We start from the raw sequence: 21,262 nt of genomic DNA, 5'->3' as shown, positions 1-21,262 counted from the left end.
ATAAGTCTCGATGCAGCAAGGCTGATGTCACCTCAATAAAATCTGAAGATAAGAAAAAAATTCCTACGTTAAAAACAAAACATGATTTACATGTCCGTCAATAATGTGATGCCATATGAAATTCCTGACGACTTTCTCCAAAGTAATAACTCGACACTGTACTCATGATTGTCAGACATTGAATAGCACAACTTCAAATACACTCACACAGAAAAATAGTCACTTAAATCTGGGTTCTCTCATAACTGGTGCGAGAATTAAAAAAATTTATTTAGCAGAAAAAAGCTTTTTAGCAAACGCAGAACTGAAGTCACACCAAATCCCATCCTAAGAAGCAGTAAATTTTGAAGGAATTTATTCACAGTAAAATATATTCATAACGACAAAACATTTCTGTAAAGATTATCTTCGGAAATAATACCAACAGCTCATTAAAAATTGAACTTGAAAGTAAAAAAAAATTAACAATCCTGATATAATGACAGCTGAATGAAGATATACTTAAGAATGTAAACTGAAAAAAATTGATCAAAAAGTGGAATGTTTACAGGGCAATGCAATATCAAACTGAAAATCCCCGACTATTGCAGTCTTTCCACATGAATTCCACAATTTTTATTTCCCAGTATTTATTTCGAGGAAAACTCATCTTTGCAGATGATAAAAAAGTGCAACCGAATATTTATATAACAACAAATCAAATAAAAATATGAAATAAATATAATTTTCACAGGCCTGAAGCACCTTCTGTGGCATATTGGGAATGGTTTGTTCAAACATTAAAAATAAACGTATTTATAGGAGTGTGAAAGAAAACTTTATCAAGAGCACTGTAAAAGTTAAAACAAAATAAGACTTCAGCAGCAAAGACGATTTTTCCAACCCTCTGAATTTTCCCTGACATTCCATAAAAAATGAAATTCCCTGACTTCAAAGGTTTTCTGTAACAGTGGCCACTCATGGAAACATCACGCGAGACTAGACTGTTTAAAAAAAAGTCACCTTTCGCAGCGGGATGCAGAGGAGCGAGTGAGGAGGTATGATGCGAAATTTGGAGACCAACACCATTGTGCAGCATCAACACAACAACACCACCTTGCCGTGCACTGACGATCATGTAGGAAACAATGTCACGGAGGTTTGGGGGGAATAAAATGAACACGGGGGTGCGCCAGCTTTTCGGGCCAACACGAGGGACTATCCCACAAGGATCTTCCTCTTGATGAAACCACGACTAATACTGAAGGCATTCCTCACAGCAGCTGGGAGGGTCTGGTGGGAGGGGAAGGGGAGGCGATGGGGGGAGAGGTAGGGGAAATTAGGGGAGGGGTTGGAATCAATGGCAAAAGAGGGGAGGCACTCCACAGACGGCGACACTCAAAATCACATGCTGACAACAGCAAAATAAGCTCGGGAGAAATACAAACAATGACGCTAGAAGAAGAAAAAACAATCCTCATTTTAACCCACCAGGATTCAAACACGGATCTCTTAATTGTCAACCAAGAGGACTTGAAGGACGTACAAGCCCCGCTCGAATGGACGTATTTTATCTCGATTTCTCGCCGCAAAACTCATTTTAAACTCATGTTTTCCACTAAAAATTTTCACGATACATGGGGTGCAACCTTTTTAACATGTAACGTTATCACAGACACGAAATTTCTTCTTAAAAGAATATACCGAGGAAAATTTTCACAACGTATATACACGTAAATGTTGAAAAGGTCGTATTCTAGATAACCCTATCATTTCAAGATAATATCGTAAGTTTTCAATGAGTTATGCGCAAGGAAACAGACCGCCTAACCGGCTGTGATGCGTCCTCCAGAGGAACGCCGTAATTTTTTTTCAAAACATGCTTTCATAGGGATTTCTTCGATGCTAAGAATTAAAATTGGGACTGCATAGTTTTCGAGATTATTCAATGGGCATATTTTCAATTATCACTTTTCCCGGCAGAGTGAACCAACCACGGAACCATTTTCGTCCAACAATCGCATTCTAACCCAATTTGCGGCATAAATTAGCGATTAAATCAGAAAGTGATACGGCGAGGAGTCAAAATTTCGTTTTTTACCTTGATCCTTACAACATATATAAGAACCTTGGTAGCTTAGTGGTCTGGGCAGTGGCCCGGAACGCCGAAGGTCCGAGGTTCGCTTCCCAGTCCACGGTAGCTTTTTCTAGAGGCAATAGGGTGGTTTCCTATTATTTTTTATTGCCTAAATCGAAAGATTATTACTCCTGGAGTACGTATTTCACGCTTTTAGATTTATAAATTACGATATCTATTTTTCGCGATTAAATGAAAAGTGAAAAATTTCAAGCGCGCGAAAACGCGACGCCTAAGTATGAATGCTGGGAAAAGCCCGCGTGACGTCTTTCTGGTTCCAGCTGCCGCCGTATGAGGCCACATTGGTGCGAGGCACTGAGCGCTGATACGATGCAGGCTGCTGGCAGGTAGCAGAGCATGTAGCGCTTGGCTTAAATAAGGATTATTAATACCTTATCAAACGAAGGAAGCTTTCCGACCTTAGCCAGTTTTAATAGGTAATTTTAGTTTAATAGGATTAAGACATGTTTCCCTGAGCTCTGTGCCTTTTGCATGCATTGGTAATCTCAGACGATGTAAAACTCCTATCTACTCGTATAGAAACTAGGTCCCTGTGACGTCACGTGGAGTGGTATCGCATGGGCGCCAATCTGGCTTTTTTCAAATGAGCATAAAATTGACCATTGCCATTCGTCTAAACTGGGATTTCTAAATCCAAATAATTGGTATATTATGAATACACTACTGGTGGCTAACGAATCGCAATCAATGCCTTTCGTTTTCTTTGATGAAGGAAACTATCCTATTCAGATAAATTTCATCGCCGCTCTCGCAGCATGGTCGACACATTACAAATATCTTAGCTCTGACAAAACAACCGTTGTATTGTAGTTGTACGCTATTTTTTTTAACTTGGCAAGATGTCGTCAAGCATCGTCGTAATATCCCATTGAATGCAGATTTTTAACTGAAATTTACAGAAATTGCCAAAAATTCTCAAGTATAAAGCGTATCCAAGCTTTAACGCGCAGATCAACCTTCAATTTTTATCCGCTAGTCTCCAAATTTTCAAGTATAACACGCACTCGTACATCACGCAAACGAGATCCGGAAAGCCTTGACTTCTGACATTCATATTCTCGAAACCATGATAAATTCGCAAGCAATGTTATAATTTCACTGAATAAATATTTAAATGTTTACAGCTATTTGCATAACACGCACTCGCTCACCTTATTTATAACGCACATTAAAAAATCCGAAAATTTGATTTTAAAAAATCACGAAATACGTGCGCAGTATTAAATAATTTAGACATCGCGGAAAGCACATATTTTTTAACTCCAGTCGACAGAAAAAACTAAGGCGGACATTTTTTTATATTTTTACGGACACATATCATTTTCCCGAGGAACGTCCACAAAATGGCGCACCACAGCTAATCGACAGGCTCTTATTTCTTCACGTAGGGCTCATACTAAACTTACGCCATCGTCTCGAATTTTCAGAGTAAACAGAGTATATACTTTTCAATACTCAACCACACCTCGAATATGAAAATATTCTTTCAGTATTTTCTCAGCCTCAAATACGACCATTTTCCTCAATCATTGTCTGAGAAAATCTACACCTACATACTACCCTGCAAGCCACCTAAAAGGCCTGTGGCGGGGGTGTTAGGACACCAGCCATTTACACATAAAAATAAATACTGTAACGAAATTACGACTAGCATTTATTAAAGTCCTTAATGGTTCGGGGGAAACACGAATTCCCGTATCCATCCGTTCGGCAAAAATCTCTCTTAATTTATCACTTCCATTGAACCTGGGAATATTATGTGACTCTAAGATAATGTTCCCCGTGTTGTTATGTATAGATATCTATTCTCAATTATTAGAGCAATCTAAGCCTAGCGCACAGCAAAATAATGAGGTACAACGTTCATATTTGAGATATAGGTATGTGCTGATAAGGGTTTGCCCTATTTAACCCCAAAAGTCGAAGATGATACCGAAATTTTCAAACAGGCAAGAACTCGTCAAGAGAGAAGACTGGTGATGCGTCCTTTAAATTATGGAAGGAATGTAAACCCCAGAATTGTGATAAAATCGAGAACATGATATCAAAATCGGTTAAAATCTTACGAAAAAAATACTTCGTATAGATGAAATTTTCGAGAAAGCCACGCAAAAATATTTGCTCAAACGCCGAGGCTTGCACTGCCCGTGACACTCGAATGATAGGACGTCACGAGTATGCGCCAATAATGCACCGTCGATGCGTCATGTTTTACGACGAATTTTAGGACGTGTACCCGAACGAACTTGCATGTCCCCACTATGCGAAAAAATTAACTTTAGTCATGCATTACTGCAGGGAAGATTAAACCTACATAGCTAGTGACCAAGCTACTGCACATGAGCTTATTCGACGCGCCAACTCATGGGTATTATTCGCCTTCATTCGGAACGGAGAGGACGGCAAAGGCTCCTTCAACTTTTCGACTGTCATCAGCCGAGCGATTTTCATTCAAGGCGCACAAAATCCTAAGCTTAACACACCCAAAACAAAAAATCTACAGGAAATTCAGAGGCCATAAACACGTTCTCTCACTCACCCAGTGATTCAACCCCAAGGTTTTTTTGTTAGGTGAGGGTAGAGCTCACCTCAGATTAGCCACAGACCTGTGAACTTCGCACATTCCAGGTAAGGGGGCCAATTCCTTTCCCTGGTCCAAATCGCACTTCGAGGATTTTGTTTTGGCTTCGCCCCTCCATCAGCTGCCAAGTTCTCTAACCACTAGGCCACCAGGCTCCCATTAACATTTTAAGGGATTGAGAACACTCATCATCATATTCATTCGTCTACAATCCTAACAATGGTTTGACGCAGCTCCCCATTCCTCCCTCCTATCCGCTAACCTTTTCATAGCGACGTATTTCTTCTCTTTTACATCCATTATGACCAGTCCTTTGCAACTCACTCGGGGCCATCACTTTCCCCTGTCCTTCTACGATAGACTTTATCAGGCCGTCGTGCCTCAAAATGTGGCGAACTAGATTGTCCCGTCTTCTGCTTAAGGTTTTTAGAAGATTTCTCCTTTCTCCCACTCTTCTCAGCATTTCCTCATTACTTACTGATCCATTTTCTCTTTATCATAAACTATTTCATCTTGAATCCTGATTAATTAAGATGATTTTTTGTTAACAGCATCTGAACCGTACTGAAGCGAAGGTTGAGTCCCTTTACAAATTATCACTCAATTTTTACTTTATCAAGGGATTAAATAACTATATAGAGAAGTGTTTAACGCAGTTAATGGGGGTATAAAAATCGTTCACCCAGTCAATCAAAGATTCTCCCCGAAGATTGGTACGGATTGGTGAGGGTAGAGCTCACCCCAGACTAAGCCAAAGGCGTGTGAATATCACACACGTATGGTAAGAGGAGGTCCAGTTCCTTTCTTTGAGTCACCCCGTACTTCCAGGATTTTTGTTTGGGCAATCCGAAGGCTTACAACAATACACAGAAGGATTCACAGACGTTTAAAATAATTACATCCACATTTAAATTAGCTCCCACGGAATAGATGGCAATGATTGTGAGTTGAATTATAACGATGAATTTCAGAAACAGAGCCTTCCAACGGAATGGAGTTTTTAGCCACTTTCCTTATAAAACGGCTTGCATTAGGATAAGGAATAACGGCGAGGTACTACGCACTCAAAACATGACATTTAACCGCCACCGGGAGCACGCTCATTTGCATAAACATCCAAGATTGAGCGTCCCAAGAGTGGCAAGAAAGAGTGATGAGCCGACCTGGTTAGTATCCTCGGACTGCGGAGTTAAAATAAGGTCACCAGTTCGAAATTTGGCGCAGTGAGAATCGCCTGAAGTGAAATAACGATTAAAACCAACCACGACGAAGTCACACCTACAAAAGATACAAAAGAAAAAACGACAGACTCAATTTCTAAAACGCAAATGGGTTTCTAACGGCCGGCTTAAAACAAATTGGTACACAAATATATTCGTAGACAATAAAGCTGCTAAGGTTAATCAGGGTAGCATTAAAATCGCGGGGCTAAATTTGACGATTCGATCACACATTCCGTTAAGTCGAAAAACCAAATATGGATACGTGAAAACTTTGATTTACACCACGCCATTTATTTTTTGCAGTACTTACGATTAATTAAGAGAATCTTAAAATAAATACCTTAAGGCTTTAAAGGTATTACACTGACGATGATTTTACGTCCCATAAATTAAAATATATTACAAGGACCAAGAGGATGGAGCTTAATTATTAAAGAATTTCACAAATTTAATGAATTTTTAAAATTCGGTTTCGGATGAGACTAAAAAATACGTGGAATTGTACTAGTTGCATTAATCTAGTTTGACATAAAGTCGATCCACCAATTCTTATCTGAATCTTTTTAACTTTGGACTTCTTTGTGGCCCGAGAAAATGTTAAAGCTGTCGATTTCTTACGATTTTCCTAGAGTTGATACATTAAACATCATCAGCAATAATGAGATACACAATATGAATTTTTTTAACCTTTAGTTCAATACATTTTAATTGTATAAGTCAACGAGGTTGGGTTGGTCAGTTGACAAAAAAGTACATGTTTCAGGATTTCTGTCTAATAACCTCAAATGTAATTCTCACCTGTAACTAATAAAAAAAATTGTGAGACAAATTGACGTGCGCGAGGAACTAACGGAATTCGGATTGAGGATCATTTTAAAATCGGTGAACAGCGTTTGAAGTGGGGAGAAGGACTAGTCACGACATTTGACTGAACAAGAAGTTTTCCATCTAATGAAATAAACACAATCTCGGTCATAGCTTGTCTTGCCGATTGTTTGGGTGACATAACACAGGGCTAGGCCCCCCGTTTGTTTTTATTGTATTAAGGCCTGATCCTTCCCACACGCAGCAACAGGAAACTCGAACACACGGACACCCCCCAACCTTTAGGTCTTCCCCTCCGAGGCAAGAAGAATTCCAATTCTTCGAAACATGCAAATCCTTTCCCTAGAAGTTTTAACTCGAAATTGCGAATTAACGCCAAGTTTCACTACATTTGTCTGCTACCCTAGATGATAACAGCACAGTAATCAAGGTGGGAAGGTTTCGAAACGTGGTTTTACAGAATAATGACGGGATGAAGTGAATATGTGCCGGCCTCGGTGACGGCAGGGTACAGACCTCGGCAGTCAAATTAAAGATGAACTCAACTTTTTCCTTTTGCCTAACTAAAGGTCGCGGATTAAGTCAAATTTTTTCAGCGAGATATCGTGGAACAGCATGCCAAATGACACACAAATACATCGTACTGCCCACTTAATTTTATTGGACAACCCTACTACTGATGATTGCAAGCCAATCGAAACACGTGTAGTAAAGATGCGACATAAAATTACGTGGGAATAAAGATATCTTCGTGTATCAATCAATGGTCACGGGTTCGAGTCCCGGCTGAATAGGTTATCCTTAATAAGGGCATGGATGTTTGCGGGCGTCCAGCGTCATTTGTTGTATCCGCCCGATGTTAAGGTCAAATAGTGTTTGCTGTTTTGATGTACATAAAAAAATAATAGATAAAAATGACTAATGCGGAATTCTAAGGAAAATTAGGAAAGGAGTCCTTTGAAAACATTGAGAACTAGTCGGCGCAACTTACGATGGCCTGACATGGAGACACGATGGTCCCATAAAAATAATACTACACTTACGTAATGATTTTTCGTCCCATAAATTAAAATATATTACAAGGTAAAATGCATTACAATTTAAAGGGTATGCGGAAGGGAAGAACGGCATGATTACAGAGAGCAGGTGATTAAGAATGTAAAACAGAAGAATTATGTAAATGCTAAAAGATAAGCTGAGAGGAAAGCTGCGATAAACTAATTTCGTATTGCTGACTAATGACGATGGTCAGCGATATTTGTCATGCGGTCCTTGCAAACTATTAGTAGGAAGTCGAGTGAAAAATTGAAACACGGAACTGTTAAAGAAAAACCAAAAACACAGCCCACGCAACTATTAGACTTCAACGATTGTCCCTTAGTTTGACCGTATAAAGTTTTCAACGCGAAATAATTTAGATGATCTCTCCATCTTTCGGATTCTCTTCGCGTTCTGTCTCTTTGGGTGACAACAGTTTAGAACAACTTTTGATGTCACCAACCCAGGTAGATAAAATAATGCGCCAGTAAATGGAAAAACAAAACCAGTGCTTCCCCTCTAGCCGCCAATAATTCAGTCCAATGTATTAAAAACAGCTTCAAAAACGTAAGAAAGCATTCAAAGAAACGAAATACACGACGAAGAAACTATGAAGCACTAGAAATGGCGATATGAATGCATTGAGTATTGAAAAACTTCACAAATATTTCGGCACACCACTTGAATATGCAGCGAACATATCGATGGCTAAGTTCTAACAACACGTATCTGAAATTCGGCCGGTTTGAGACAGGTATCTTAAAGCAAGTATCTTACGTGTAGTAGCATTAAAAAAATTAAATACAAGAAAGAACAAATCTTTATTTGCGACTGAATCCTTCTTATTCAGTTTTATGAACTTTTCGTTTTTAATTTTAGTGTGCAAGTAAAATAAATTAATAGTTTTTTTTTCTCGCCTGAAAAGTTGCTCTTTTTGTTATACGTGTTGTTAGAATTTAGCCATCGATATGGGATCCGGCGCAAAACGACTTAATCCGTGAACTCAATAAAATATAAAGCAAAGCTGCGCGAATCGCAAAAATCGCTATGGGCGTACATGAAGCGTTGCACAGATTTTAAACGAATTTGGCTGGGAGCTGCTAGAGGCTCGAAGGCTACGCGTTAGGCTAAGATTGCTTGAGCTATTTGAGAACAATGAATATCTATCAGAGCGACAGGGAGAAAATCATCTCAGAATCCCGCTACATTTACAAGTCTGATAGATACGACAGATTATGATACATATTTTACCGAACGGATAGGAAAAGGAATTCGTTTTTCCACCAAACTATAAAGGACTTAATTAATGACAGAAACTTCGTAAGAGTATTTCCTTTCCATTGGTTAACAGCTGGTGTCCTAACATCCACTGCCACACGCCTATTGAGAAAAACTTGCGGGGTAGCGAGTAGATGAAACATAGCGTATGAGTTTTCAGAGCATTATTACTATTTCCCTGACATTTCTTCCTTAGGTTTGCCTATCCAGTAAGAACGATAACCCCAATATGAATCTTTGGATCGATAACTTCTAATTTTATAAGACATCGCAGTTGGGATTATTAGTGGACACCAAAGCACATATTTCAGGAAACAATTCCTTTTTCCTCCACCTGCGGAAATAGCACTCCAAGTGTAACTGATTATGTGGTATTGAAACATTTATGCGTGGCGCTTTACTCTGCCGATTCGTGGACAATACAGCTATGCAATCCTCTAGGATGGAGGCATTATAGGAGTTAATTCCGAGGAAAGTGGAGAAAAGAGATTCCCCATTCACACCAAGCGGCAAAATTATGCAGGTATTTTCTTTTAGCCTTGAGCTTGGACTCGCAGTAACCTCCTCCTCCTCCTCCCCACTCACGTCAAGGATTACCGCTCGCGACGAAAGGCCATGAACCTCCGAGGAAGTGAGAAAAGCGGACAAGCGACGATCAACATCCGCAACTCTCCTCGCCGACACCTCCCGGAATAGCCTCCGGCTTAGCTTAGCCTAATGACGTTACACAACTTTCACGCCTGGCGATTATTTACCACGGCTTGCACTTTAGCCAGGCGGGTTGCATGCGCGACAGGAGAGGGAGGGATTGCGGAAAGACATCGGGTGACACGCTAAGGCGGCTATTTGAACGCTGCCGGACGCAGCGATCTCTGAATAACAAACGGATATCAATAGTGTATCGCCATGAAAAAAATTACAACCTATTAATACAAAAACAAAGAGAATAGGGAACCAAGACTGATTCCACACAGATGAATGAGTTGTAAGGAAAAGAGCCATTTAAATAGGTAAGGTCAACTGAGGTAACTTTGGCCCAGAGACGTAAAAAGATTCGTAGTTACGTACTTTTCCATTTGCATTGAGTTATCGACCTAGTTCTTGCATCAAAGCTAAGGCAGCAGAACTGGCTTCACACCTGATTTAGTTTGGGTTTCAGTTCCATAGAATAGAATGAATTTTGAACATTTTCTGGTTATATACACATTGCAATAAATATGATTTTTCCTAGCAGAAATGTTGCTTTTATATTTTTTTTTATTTTTACCCGAATAAAATAAATTTACAGGTTAATATCAAGACATACACGTGTATGGGGTAGCTTAGCTCCAACTTATGATTTAGAACTAGACTCGTATGATTTTATTACTTTAATTATACATGATACTTTGGCCCGAATTTTCCAAGAAAAAAATCCTGATTGTAAAAAAAGTTAAGAGGGTTAAAACAGCCTTAAGTTGCAAGTACATGTTCTATCAATAATTTTAACCACTTTAAATACATTTGTTAATAATTTTAAAATTATATTAGTTAGTTTGTTTCGAAGAAATCAAGAAAAGCTGGTCCAAAGTTACCCCAGTTGACGATAACAATTTTATGTTCTTTACTAGTGAATCACCTGCTTGTCAAAAATACGCTAGTTTCCCCTCGAACTTCTCAAAGCTTTTGGCGTCCCTCGTATTTTTTAACATTCCTGCTTCTTCGACCACGACTACTGAGTAGATACATATATATAGATATAGAGTATATATATATATACTCTATATCTAGATATATCTATATATCTAGATATAGATATATCTAGATATATCTATATCTATATATATCTATATATCTATATATAGAGTATATATAGATATATAGATATAGATATAGAGTATGTCCATCGGAAAGAGACCAGCTTTTTGTCACGTTGTTCAAGTCAAAACTCGTAGTAGGCTACAGCTATTTTAACATCATGTTTAGAGTCGTAGCACTGACAACGGTATCCATGGAGTAGCTCAAATAGAGCCCAGCTTCTCGAGATATCAAACGTAATATGATATTTTCCACTATGAAAGAAATTACCTCAAATCAACGAATGGGCATACAGGATTTGTGGACCAAATCATAAAAATTAAATATTTAATCGTTATACTATTATTTTAAATTTTATTTCAGCTTGGGTTTCTCGTCGTTGCTCTCATCAATAGCATTACGGAGGAACGCTAACGCATTTCCGAAAAAATTCGGGAAATTACGTCAGAGGTGTTTAAGCGGATTAAGGCTCAAGGAGTACTGACAACCACAGGCTGAGATAGGGTTGGGATAGTTTGTGCCGCGTCATCATCATCACAGGCCATTAACTCTTAAAACCAGCCAGAAATGTGATTGGTTTCATGGTTCCCAACTCTAGGTCTCTGTGGTAAAATAAATTATTCGGCTCAACACTTGTTTTCATCTTATTAAACCTTTACTTTATGTCAAATTTAATACAGAACCCTTGCAGTTATTAATTTAAATATAATTGCACACTGTACACATACGACTGAAAAGGTCGAATCTTTATAGTTGGTATTCTTTTTTTAAGGTTCGCGAATTGCATGGCAGCATGTCAAAAGAAGAAATAAAAACGTTAGCTGGAATTATATTCTAATTTTGTTCCCTGAAACCAAGAATATCTTAAAAGTCTGCCTCTATCCAACTACAGGCTCTATCGATATGTGTCACCCTATCCGAATGTTAAGAATTGCCATATGATTATTTTAGGACGCAATTTTACAAGGAAATATTTTCCTCAAACAAAGCAAAAGAGAGGGCCCTAGATGAAACTTTCCCATGTCTCACGACACAAGACGCGTGAATTAGGTAAGGGAACAAATCTTACGCGTCCTCGGACGTGATCTCATTAGTAAAAGAGAGCTTTAGAAAAAGAACTTCAATCGTGCCTAGGCAGCACAATCGAATAAAGGCGGTGGGCAAGCGAACTAAACGCCGAACCTCCAATCAGAATCCTCAGGGGAAGAAACGGAGCGCCAAGAAGTAAAGCCAACACTGAAACCACGTGACTTCCTGATACCGCCGATATCGGTGTGGGAAAGTAATTAAACCAGTAAATTCAACCTTAAAATTAGAATTAAAACCTTATAAAAACAGAATTAAACCTTGAAAGGTTGCACACAAACTCAGCGGAAAGGGAAGTAATGACAGCAATAGATCCTCTTATTTTTGTAAGTTAAGAATCAGGATGAAATGTAAGAGTTATTACCAATGGGGAAAACATAGAGCAAGTTAGAAGGTATATCAAGAAAGCATGTTGACTGAAGACTGGTGGAGTGAAATAGAATCAATACAATAATAGCTAAGGGAAAGAAAACTTATAATAAGAAGAGAAAGGTGTTACGTAGCAGCATGGACTAAGAGCTGAGGAAGAGACTGGTGAAGTGCTATGCGTGGGGTGTCGTGCTGTATGGATGTGAAACGTGGATCTTGGGAAGAAGAGATAGGGATAGAATCAAAGCTTTTTGAGATGTGGGTGTGGAGGGGGCTGGAGAGATTGAAGTGGGTGGATATTCGAGACTGTCAGTGACGTCAATTTCCAATATGGCCGCCAGAGTGATGGTGAAATCAAAACAATCATAAAGCATTGGCGTACGGAGAGAACATAAACCATAATATCAACGGCTAATGAGATAGAAATATTCTTTTAAAATCTTTGGACGGTGTATTTCTCGGCTTCTTTCGTCCGTAAGGAGATCTATAAATGAAGAAAACTGCTGGACGGCGTAACTAAAGGTATTTATAATGTACCTAATCATCACGAGTCAGGTTTGATTCTTGACTTGTATTCATCCGACTCGTATTGCGTAACTTCCTAGCCATTTCTATGGAATACATTACAAAAGAACTTAATAGTATTTCATACACAATCAGCCACTTCAATACATGGAACCATAATCCATTTCAGGCAGTTTTCGTGTTGTATTTGGATGCCACAGCCGTCTGCTTCACTGATGTTGATTGCTGTGTTCACCTATATTATTAGGATCTTTACTGGAAAGAGTTGGGGAGGAAAGAACATTATTGAGAACTATGTATCGCAATTTTCCACTTTTATATTAGTTTATTGATACGACTAGCTTCGATTCACTGCATCATTTTTGAGTAATGGGCTCATCTTGGAAACATCAACAGTAAAAGTTGCAGTATCTTCCATTTAAGATCAATCGGTTTATTGACATTGTGCCTTGAAAATATTCTATTCCTTCGCTATAACTTCAACCAATTCAGCCGAGACAAAGTGGAATTTGGACTTATTTAAATAAAATATAATAGCACTTTATTACGATTATTTTAATGCGTACGACGCGTTTCTGCCCATAGACCCATAAATCTAGCACAGCACTTTAGAACATCACATTTATACGTTTGAGGACGAGATGGGGGGGTTTGATTACAAATTTGAGGAAGGGATTGATTCTGTTTCCCACCCCTTCCTCAAACTTGTCAAATCCTCCCCCACCGTTCCCCCAAATGTAAAAATGCGATGTTCTCATGTACTGTGATGTCTTGTGCCAGGTTTATGGCTCAGTGAGCCGAAACGCGTCATTCGTACGCATACAAATAATGTCAGGAAAGTGCGATTATATTTTATTTTACTACGTGGAACTTCCACTATATAACATTTAAATCAGTTGAATTAATTCCAATAAATTTAGCTCGGGGTGCGCTCTACCCTCACCTATCTAAACCAACCTTGAATATTAATCACTAAGTGAGTGCTAATAGGTACCGTCGACTGGTGTGACTCAGACTCCATTTTTGGGCGTCATCGTACAAAATTGTGCTCAAGCAAGTCCATCACTCCATTATTCTTTAATTTTAAAAACATTTTCTTCTTATAAAAGAGCTGAGAGAAAACACTTCTTAAACTTTCATCGAAATCCTAAAGTCAAAAATATTTTTTAAGTGGCATCCACGGAACCAGGCAATCATAAGTGAGTCATAAGGGAGTGAGGGTTTAAGAGATTTTTTTTCAATCTTGACATCAAACACAGACCCCAGAAAATGGCTATTTCCTCTCCTTACCCCAAGGATCATAATTACAACTCATTTTCTGACTTTCACCTCAATATGGATTGTAATGCCCATTTATGGTTGATAACTTGTATCAAAATGTCAATGATGAAGTGTTATTTTTTGTCTGCATCAGTTAATATTATCAGCCGGAAGTTTTGCTTGAAAGTCTCCAAATCTAGATGAAAACAACATTTTTGTCATCGATTTCTTTTTCCTCGATAAAACTGACAATATTTTTATCCTTGATCACAACTCATAATAAGCTTTGGCATTAAGATTTCAATCTGACCGATATATAACTCCCAAATTGAAATATTATACAAAGATTTAACTCTTCCAATTTCTCATGGCAATATGGAAGTTGGGATTTAGAATATATGCCTCACCTTTCGGTGACCACCATACGAGCAATTGATGAAGATGATGGCAGTCTTGGACATGCGGTGTATAGAAAGGAAACGCACACGGACCGATACCTGAACGCAGAATCACACCACCATCCCGCCCAGAAGGCCTCGGTGGTAACATCTCTACTCCACCGAGCCTTCACCATTTCCGACGCCGAATCATTAGATTCAGAGAAGAAGCACCTGACCAAAGCACTAATCAGGAATGGCTACGACCGGAAAATGGTCCTCAAAAGGGCCGCTAAGGTCAAAAAGATGCACTCACGACCATCTGAAGAACGCCAGGCCACAGAGGAGGAGGAATTGACCAAACCTACGGCACGGCTTACAATTCCATTCATAGCAGGAGTGTCAGAATGTATTGCTAGGATACTAAGGAAGCATGACGTGGTCACAAGGTTCAATTGCGTGACCAAGATACAAAACATTGTACCTGGACCAAAAGATCGTATCCCGCAGGCACTATGCGAGGGCGTGTACACAGTGCCATGCTCCTGCGGAAAGTCATATGTTGGCGAAACATGCCGAGGAATGGCGACAAGGATGAAGGAGCATGTGAGAGCTACCAATAAAAAACAACTGCACTTGTCAGCCATTGCAGAGCATGTTTGGAGTGAGGCCGGCCATAACATTGAATTCGAAAAAGCGAAGATAGTGGCAAAAGAGAGTCGCTACTACCCAAGGAAAATCAGGGAAGCAATTGAAATTTACAAAAGACAAAATATTAACAGGGACAACGGCTACCCAATCAGCAACGTTTGGAAGAGAGTTCTGACCAATCAGCGCACAGGAGGAGATCGGCCAGTGCTATATAAGACGGCAAAAAATGAAAACTTCTCACCTTCGACCTGAAGACGGAAGCAGGATGGCTTCCGAAACTGTAGTCAACCAAAAACGACAGACGCGGCTGAAGAACCCGGAAATTAGCAGTCATCACGAGCAATTGTTCACATTTCGACTGCTGGAAAGACAACGCAAAGACCGTCTGGAGCCGTTGCAAAAATGAGAGAAAACATTAGCGGAGGACATGCATTTCCCTATCCGCAAAAATTTCTGTTTTCAAGCTAGGAAAAGAAACAATGTTGGCTCCATTGCATAAAATTTACAATGCAGCATCTACCTAGAATATAATTTTTTCCCGTGGAAATTAATGTTAATTGCGTTCAAGTTGCAGGCCACATTTACCACCAAGCGCCACGTTAGCGCTGTAACGACCTTCACCTTTCCATAGCGGCTTCTTCGGAGCACATACTCCCTCGCGTTACTGTCCTTAATGGACCGTGAGGGCATATCACCGCTGAAACTCCTTAAAATTTCCATGGTAATTAAAGAACCTGGATAGCGCAGTGGCGTACCAAGTGGCCCGGAAAGTAAAACGTCAGTGGTTCGATTTCAGTGCTAAGAACTTTTTCTCGAGGCAATTAACGCTAATACATCTTGAATACCATCAACATCCATATATTCTACACCGCGAAAATTTTTTCGGCTATTAGTGCCTCCCATCATTGCCAGTGATCGTTGAAAATTAGAAATAGTGGCCTCCAGCTTTTATAACCAAAAATAAAACGATACGATGAGACAACGTTACCCCATGACGAGGTGAGAGTTGTCCCACTTAATAGAAAGTTTGTATACCGGGATTAAATGAACGTTCAAAAGGGTTTTACTACATCTCTTCTTTAAGGAATTAACGTTTTTAAAATAAGAGCAATGTACTGGGCTTGCTTGAACATATTTGAGCATAATGATATCCAAAAATTGAGATAAAGTCACTCAGTCACCAATTGTCATTCACTCATGTCAGTGAATCTCCCGAAGGTTGGTTTGGATGAATGAGTGTACAGCTCACCCCAAACTAAGCCACGGGAGTGTGAATTTCACACACCCAGGGTAGGGAAACCAGTTTCCTTTCCCTGTGCCACCTACCAATTCGAGGATTTTTATTTGGGGGTGTCCCAAGGCTTCGTCCAGGGTGTGAACCCGGGGCCCCTCTATCAGCAGCTGAGCACACTCCCTTAAGTTAATAATATGAAATATTAATTGTGAAAATTTCCAAATCCAACGAAAAAAGTCGCAAAACGAGGCGCCCAGACAATAGTGATGCGCCAATATTCCCCGTAGGGCGTGTGACGTAGAGCTGACGCAAACATGACGTCCACGAGACAAAAGGCGTGACCGAAAGTGGCCGACCTGTAGTGAAGTCTAGATAACCCACCCTAAAAAAGAGATTGATATCCATGATTAGAGATGCGTGAAAATCGCAAATGCGATAAATGCGATATAGATGCGATGTGCACAAATAAATGCTACATAGATGCGATGATTGGACTTTTATGATATTTTTACGCAAATTTGCCTTTTCGACGGCAAAATTCGTACATTTTGTGCCGAGCGCAGTTTAAATGCTCCGCCGACACGCCGCTTAAAGCCTGTGAGCGACTGGCCAGCTGCTAGTTGGCTGGGACTCTACGTGGCCGCGAACTACAAGTGGGCGCCGGCTAGCTACACCTCCGCCACTATATGTCTTCTTCCTTAATTTATTATTGTTCTACAACATATTTATTTAAAATATTCTGTATTTTGTCATATAACTGTGTTTTACTACATTTTATCGTCATCTAACTCATTATGAAAATAAAAAAATAGACGCTACAAAATGCGATAAACTGCCATTGAAAGTGCGACAAAATAAAAATGAAAGTGCGATTTTCACGTATCTCTATCCATGATTGAATGGAGAAGGAGTTTTTATTCGATCAGCTTCTAGTCGGATGCCCGGCTCTGCTGTCGTTTTTTGCGAGGAGGCAATGTGGCGGCGGGGCGCAACCACCGCCCGGCACACGTGATAAAATGGCGCGAACGTCCAGAAAACTCTTCCTCGGACCGAAAACCCCCGAACCGATTTGTCCGGCTTCCTCGGAACGATTTCAATGCGGAGTCACGCGGCGAACGGTCCCCAAAGTGCAGCCCGGCCGATGATAGAGGCTGAGAGAGAGGAGAAGATAATGAAAACACCATCAACGCGACCATAAACGCGGGGAGGGAGGGGGAAAAAAAGGCGCCAATCTTCCCCGGAGAGATGTGTGACGCAGCGCTGACGCAAACGTGACGTCCACGTGACGCAAGGCGTGACCGAAAACGGCGGATCCGAAGTGAAGTTTTGATAAGTATACCCACCCTAAAAAAGATTGATATCAAGCATTGAATGGAGAAGGAGTTTTATCCACTAAGCTTCTAGCCGGATTCCGTTGTTTCTCGCGTGATCGAGCCTTATCGCGGCGGCCTTCGCTTCAAAAACTTCCGCACCCCCGTGGTAGCAGGCAACACCCGGGGCGCGTGGGTGTGGCTTCTGAATGGCCACTTAAAATCGAAGAAAGGTGGAAACTGGAAACGGAAGCCAAAAATGACGTCATTGCTACCGCAAAAATCAAGGGAATAAAAATACCGCTTAACATTCGCACGTTTTCCCATCGAAAATGAAGCAACAGCTTAGGTTTAGCGACCAATATAAGAGCGAAAAGGTGGAGCAACACAGTGCGCATATTGCACATAATTACTAGACCAATTGTTTACCGCAGAGATGACCTACGTATAGGATATACTTTAGGATTATTTCACGGCAATCCTATCTCCTTACTTCAAATCAATACTATATGTACGACCCCGAAAAAAGAAATTCCATTTTAAAAAAGCTAGCGGGAACGGAAATGGCGTCATTTTTTAAAAATAAAATCATGGGAACAAAAATTTCGCTAAACAATCACTCGTTTTCACATCGAAACTGAAGCAACGTCTTAGATTTAGCGACCAATTTAGGCAAGACTAGGTGGAACAATAGCATATGCTTATCATGGAGGTTCATGGAACTTTCTGGAGTTACGTATAGGATGTAATTGAAGGTCACTTCAAGACACTCCTATCTTCTAATTTCAAATCTCTTACTACATCTATGAGCCCAAAAAAGAAAGTACTAATTCATGGGGCGTTAAACTACAACTATCGCTAAATAAGGTTAAAAATGAAAATTTGCGAATGTTGACCAAAATTTCGACTGCGTTTTCAACTGGGGTTTCTTTATGAAGACTAACATTCCGGATTTCGGATTTCCCTATGTATCTGCAAGCGCGGCCGGTTTTCATTCCCAAAAAGGCATTGATTTCACACGTATCAAATTGATTGAACAACACCGAGAAATTATGTAGGATATCTTTCGCTAGCTAACTAGAATTAAAATAGATCAATTTTAAATTTATAAAAATTTAAGCTCAAAGCGGCAGGTTAAGAATAAAAACTTCCTTCTTGAATTTTTCCTGGAGCTATGAAAACAATTAAAAAGTGGGCGATAAAAGATAAACAAAATCATCTAATGTGTTTTTATTAGATCCTTAATTTTCCTAAAACAATGAGCGAAATGGATTTATATCGAATTAACATGTTTCCAAAGGCCTCTTTTCATGTCAAAAGTAACTATAACAAAGATGAAAGCCATTAGCCGACAAATTTTCTGATTCGCAAGACAAGACATAAATTCCCTTGAAGCTACGGACGAGATTCCCTCACTTGACCTCATTTTCCTGACTCATTTTGAAATCCCCTGACTTTTCCCTGTTTATCTTGATTTCCCCGACCTGTTACAATCCTGGCTTACTTCCGACGTCGACCGGTAGGTTCGTTCGCTTGCATATTACATTACAGTCACTGAAAAGTTAGACGAGTCTTCCATCCTTGAAGTTATACTTCCCGAAAATGCATATGCGAAATGCGTGGTCGTAGGTTACAAGGATTCCATCGTTAAGAGAGAGAATAAACATAGTACCATACCTTGCAGCTCGTTTGAAATATTTACGTTTCCGCAAATTCTACAAATTATATCCAACGTTTTTTATAATTAACAGAAAATTGAAAACGGAATTATTTATGGTAACTCATGGGATAGTTTTTTTCGGTAGAATTTTCCACGAAAAAAGCCGAATGCCCAACAGAGAGATTTCAATTAGAATGTGTTTGAGAAAATAAAAAATATTAAACATAATACTTGTTGATAAAGTGTGAATAAACAGTATTACGCTTTAATTGACTAATCGTGCATTAGAAAGCAAACTAATTTACACGGACGCTAATATGGATAAAGATAAAATATCCTATGCGTATATAATCGCTGACTAATTCCATTCGTAGACCATCCAAGGGAAATCGCTGCAGAGCATCTTTCGAAGCAATAGGCTATAGGACATTGACGGACTTTATACGAAAAAAATAACTAATTTAAAAGCTTATAACGTCATCATCATGGAAACTGCGCCCGATTTGGGGTCGATATTAACAAAAGTCTTGCGATTTTCCACAGATCTTTCATTGTTCACTCACGTATTTCAATGAAACAGTCTTGAAGATTCATCATTGTAAATCTGACTCCATTTTCAAGAGAAATCAGTTCTTATGAGAGATTCAATGAGCAGGATATTAAGGAACAAATACATGAAATGCACTTAGTAGCAAAATTGGTTGATTTTGATTTTTAAAATTGATCTGCATTTGCCTCTCATTGCCACAAGATGTACGTTCAAATGATTAAATAGGCTAAAAACAACAGCAAGAAACACATTTTTTGCACAGAAGTGGCGCAGAGAAACGGGAAAATTTTTATAGCCAGAAAAAAAGTTGAGGAAACTTTTTAAGTTTATTTTATACCCTAAATGCTCTTAATGGTTGAAAATATTACTTAGCATCATTATTGCTCCCATACTCCAGGAATAAGATTCTACTCGTTATCTCCAAGTTAGTTAACTCTGAAAATGTTTCATTCTGCGGCGTAATGCGCCCTCCTGAATGTTGGTGATGCTTTCTTGGATTTGCACGGGAAGGTTTTTGGTCGTATTATTTCCACAAAAACGGCCAAAAGCGACTGAAGCCGGTAGAGTCCTAACTACATAATTACTATTCACGGGCATTTTCAGCAACATTTAAGACAATTTCAAATTGAACTTTCCCATTGGAGAATTGAAAGAGTTCACATGGACAGGTAGGGGGGTGTGTACTTGTTTTTGTCCATACACAGAAATGATCATAAAGCCTGAATCATAGGATCATTTTCATCACCATCCGCCCCTTCGACTGATAGCTCCAGCGATTGCTTGCTTTTTAGGGACCAAAAGAGAGGTCGCACGACCCATCATTTCATGAATCACAAGCTTATTCCCACCGTTCATTTTTCCATCACTTACTCCGTCACTTTCCGTACTTACAATTGTCATTCAATCAAAATCTAAGCGTGGCGTTACAATCACTGTCATCAGTCATGTGTTCTGATACAAGTTGAAAAATGGTAACAGCGATGGTTTCACTGTCCTACAAAAAAAAATTCAAAACTTGCCCGGCTACAATTCAGGGTGTTTCTGGCCAATCTTGGGTCGCTGAATCCGAAAATGACCTCCGTTTTTTTCTATCACCCTCCATTTTTACGAGCAACCCCTAAATTAGGGAAAGCAACCCCGTATCTAAACTTATCGCTTTTCAAGGGACTTTTACTAATTTTATGTACTTCTGATTGAAAAACTGAGGTTTTAAGGCTATCAGGGTCACGAGAAAGAAAATCTTAACGGGTTGAAAAGATTTCGGGGGTGAAAATTGAAAAAATAAACTTTAAAAAACATTGAAATAACCATTTTTTTCGCTTTTTATTTCATATGATATGGTAGCTAATAGAAAATTTTTT

General features: G+C 39.4%; 1 protein-coding gene across 1 annotated transcript in view; it reads right to left on the bottom strand.

Annotated features, from left to right (window-relative positions):
* Positions 1-21,262, bottom strand: part of LOC124163427 (ubiquitin carboxyl-terminal hydrolase 8) — a 97,209-nt gene that overhangs the window by 17,292 nt on the left and 58,655 nt on the right. The window lies entirely within an intron of this gene.

The sequence above is a fragment of the Ischnura elegans genome, chromosome 8, assembly GCF_921293095.1.
Source record: "Ischnura elegans chromosome 8, ioIscEleg1.1, whole genome shotgun sequence".
NCBI classification, from domain to species: Eukaryota; Metazoa; Arthropoda; class Insecta; order Odonata; family Coenagrionidae; genus Ischnura; species Ischnura elegans.
Note: the sequence above shows the minus strand (reverse complement) of the source record. Positions and strands in the feature narration are given on the sequence as shown.